We start from the raw sequence: 3,981 nt of genomic DNA on the forward strand, positions 1-3,981 counted from the left end.
CGCCCTCTGCGCGCTGCCGCCCAGCGCCGCCCCGGCCCCGGCCCCGGCCCCCGCTGCCTTCGACCGTCTCTACCAGGGCGCCGTGAGCCTCCGCCGCGAGCAGCTGTACGCCTTCAACTACAGCCGCCGGCCCGGCCAGGTAAGGGTCATCCCTCCCCCGCCTGGGCTGCGGGCTTTTTTTGTGTGGGGGGGCACCTGTCTTTTCCCCATTCTGCAGTACCCTGTGCTGTTAATCGATCCTGTGTCACCAAGTCTGTTGCCGGCAAGACACTTGGACCATACTGAATCCCTGAGCCGTGCTAAATGGTGCTGGGCAGCACTGAGCTGAGGGCCTTAGACAATCAAAGGCAATGAGGGTTGAGAGCACGGGTGGCTGGTGCCTCCCGAGTTTGGACCCAGTAGTCCCCCAGCAGTGGTGCAAGTGCGACATCCCACCAGTGGAGCCAATTTTAGGGGGGGCACGAGCACTCTCTGTGTTCCCTACCAGCCAGAGTGCTTGCTCTCAGGGGGGGCCCCAGTGCTCTTGGGGGGGCACCCCCCATACCTCCCCTACACGTTGCCTGTGGTTGAGCCAGCCCCTTGTTCAAAGCAGGACCAGCCCCAACTAGATCGGGGATAAGGAGCCCCTGGCAGGGGTGCCAGAGCGCACTATTGGAAGAAGGTATTTTGCTTGGCATGGGTGGGTGGCAGGGAAGGGGCTGGGGCTGTGCTGCTGCAACAAGGATTGGGCCCCTTGTGGCTCCCACACTGTCTTCCTCCCACTTGCCACATCTTAGAAGTTGAGGTTACAGGTGTTCTTGGCACTCTGCCCAAAAACATTGCCAGCCCTGAACTAGATCATCCCAGCCAGGGTTTTGTCTACCTGGGTCTTAAAAACCTCCAAGGATGCAGATTCCACCACCTCCCTGGGTAACCTGTTCCAGTGTTTTACTACCCTTCTGGTGAGAAAATGCTTCCTGATATCTAAAAAATCATGCAGTAATTTTGGGTGGTTCCTGGAGCTCTTACCCCTGGATTGTCTGCGCACTAATACCTTGAAGTGGTGTTAAACACTTGCTTTGCGGCTCTAAATTATGACACTATGGGGCAGGATTATCTCAGAAGTGCATTATGCAGTTCCTGTCCCATTAAGATGTGGCCACTCTCTGCAGATGTGCTGCCCAGGTTGAAGTCCTCCAGCATCTCAGGATTTCTCTCGCACCTGCCCACAGACAAGGCTAGCAGCCTGCCCTGGCTCCCCAGGCCTCTAGTGGCAAGTCACAGCTGCTGCAGCTTCTAGTCCTGCCTCTGCTTCCCAGGCCTCTAGTACAGCGGTTCCCAGTCCGTGGTACGCAGACAACCTGTCAGTGGTACATGTTAACAGATTTATTATAATTATATGACAAAAATTTGCTGGTGGTACTTAAGGTTAAACTGAAAAATTTGCTGGTGGTACTTAAGGTTGTGCCGTTTTTAAATTGGTGGTGCACAACCTCTCATGGGAACCGCTGTTCTAGTGGCAAGTCATAGCTGTGCAGGGACAGTCAGAGATGGTTTCTAGACTGGTGGTTTTTAACCTTTTTCATTTATGGACACCTAACAAATTTCAAATGGAGGTGCCAGACCCCTTCGAATTGTGTGCGTATTCACAGTTTTGATCATCATTATCTTTCGCGGACCCCTTAGGCACCCAGGGGTCCTCAGAGCATGGGTTGAAAGCCACTGCTCTGGACTACGGGTGTGAGTGCTCTAGACTCTAAGCTAGCGCTAACACTGATCAGCACTTGTGCGATGCACAGTATCAGGTGTAACAAGGCCCTTGGCAGTGCTGTGACTAGTTGCATGTAGAGGGTTAATTTTGTTTGCACAGCTCTGTTTTGCCACTAGAAGGCTGGTGAGCCGGGGTGTGGCTATGAGCCAAGATACCTGGGCTCTATTTTTGCTTTGGGAGGAAAGGAGCTGGGAGCAGTGTAAGGGGCTGAAGGACTGCAAGTAGCTTGTTTGATCTTTGTGGAGCAGACTGACAGTACCATGATGCAAGCTAGACCAGAATCAACCCTGGTCTGAAGTGGTATAACTTTGAGGCATTCAGAAGACATGCTGCATGAGTTAAGAAGTGTGGACACTTACCTTTTAAGTGCCATTTGTATGGTCTAAGTGTAATGTGTAACTTCACTCTTAGATTATACTATGTGCCTTTTGTCACATGTTTTAAAACATCTTTACACCCCAAAGGATACCAGAATGGCCAGGCTTGCACACATGGCAGCAGAGGAAAAGATATCTAACCTAGACTAAATTTTCAGTGCTTTCTACTAACAGCACTAAGTGTTTGTGTTTGCTATGAAGAAAAAGTGGGACCTTTCAAAACAATCCTGTGCTTTGATTATGCTGCTGAATAGAAAATAATTTTGGCACCCTAAGGATTTTCCTTCTTCCCTCATGAATTTCCTTATGTAATAAAACACATCCTACATAATAACACTACAATCCTATTTCAGGGTTTTGCTGATGTTAGAAAATCAATTGGTGTTTGCTTCCTGGCTGGACTCAGAAGGCCAAGTGCACATCCAAACAATAACCCTTACTAGCAAAAAGGACCTTTTTGATAATTTGTTGTGCAGTGAGTTGTGCTTTCTCAGGTGCTGTATTGCAGTGAGGAGGGACATTAGTGCAAATACATTTGAAGAGTCCTGCAGTCCCAGAAGGTCAACAAGCTCAGGGCTCTGTAGCTGTGTCCTGAAAGACTTCACTGCATCATTCTTCTGAACTGAACTCCAAGGGACTTGCATTGAAGTCAGACCTACAGAGACAATCTCTGCCATGCTGCAAGATAGGGAATTGCCAGTACGTGAGGCTTACCTTCAGTTATACAATTGAACTTATTTTGAGGGCAATAAATTCTCTAAATGCTGCCAAGGATGCAGATGCCTGAAGGGAGAGGAGGGCATCTTTTGATATGAACACCAGTCTAAGGTGGGGTTGCTGGTTGGAGCAAGTCCTTGCTCTGAACTGAGATCAACTCTGCAGACAGTTTCCTTCTACAACTCATCAAGAGATGTAGTAGTACAAGTCTCTTGGGAGCACTTCTTCTCCCCTTGTAAACCCAGGATGAGTGAACCTCAGTCATCTGAACAGTCTTAAAATTGGCATGGCACTGAAAGTGTAGGCAACTTTTGCCTCTTGGTTTCCTACAGAAACTTGTCTTAATAGTCATTCCCCGTTGCTGTTTCCTCCCTTCCCGTGAGTGCCTTCCTGTAACTAGTTAGCCAGGCTTTACTTACAAGTAGCTAGTTACCCAAGTGTTCCTTATAAGCTTTCCCCCCTTGTCTGTCTGCCTCCCTTTTTAGAGTTAGTCTGGGTTCTGGCTTACTGGCTAGCAACAGCTATGGGGCAGGCACACCTGGAGACAAATTGCATGGACCAACTAATGCTATTTAAGGGAAGTCTTTGGGTGCAGAAGTACTTTACTTATGAAGGGCTGCTTGGGAACAAGGTGTTCTTAAGTGGCTTTTCTCTGAAGCAAGGAAAGGTCTAAGGTTTATATGACCCTAAACCCTGAGGTGCAAGGCTTCCTCCAGCCCTCCACCTTCACATCCTCCTCCCCCATCCCTTTCCTTTGCTCTGCTGTACGAAGTGGAAGGTGAACAAAGAAATAATGATGATGAGACAGACATGCGAGCTAGCTGATGCCCCTTCAGCCTTTATGAATCCTTCAGTCACTTGTGCCTAGCAGGGGACTACTGAGAAGGTTTGCATTCTTTCTTGCCCTTGCTGTAGTATCAGACTGGGATCAGGAACATCATACCCAGTTGGTTTTTCCACCATCTCTCTGGTACCTAGGAAGGACCAACCTCAGGAGACAAATGACTGCCTTTTCACACTCTCTTTTCTTACTGTACTGAACCACATGCTGAGGGCAGGAGTAAGAGACAGTTTCCATGAGACCTACTTCTCTCTCTCACTCCTGTATGCTACCTCTCTTTCATCCCTTTGCTTGCT

General features: G+C 49.0%; 1 protein-coding gene across 2 annotated transcripts in view; it reads left to right on the forward strand.

Moving 5' to 3' along the window:
• Nucleotides 1-31: 31 nt before the first annotated feature.
• SIDT1 (SID1 transmembrane family member 1) overlaps nucleotides 32-3,981 on the forward strand; it is a 111,085-nt gene continuing 107,135 nt past the window's right edge. Inside the window, exon 1 of one of the 2 annotated variants that reach the window (XM_019527489.1) lies at nucleotides 32-139. The gene's annotated coding sequence lies outside the window, so the exon portion shown is untranslated. The remainder of the gene's footprint in view (nucleotides 140-3,981) is intronic. The other variant, XM_019527491.1, reaches the window with a different exon arrangement.

The sequence above is a fragment of the Gavialis gangeticus genome, unplaced genomic scaffold, assembly GCF_001723915.1.
Source record: "Gavialis gangeticus isolate Ggan-Ray unplaced genomic scaffold, GavGan_comp1, whole genome shotgun sequence".
Taxonomy (NCBI): Eukaryota; Metazoa; Chordata; order Crocodylia; family Gavialidae; genus Gavialis; species Gavialis gangeticus.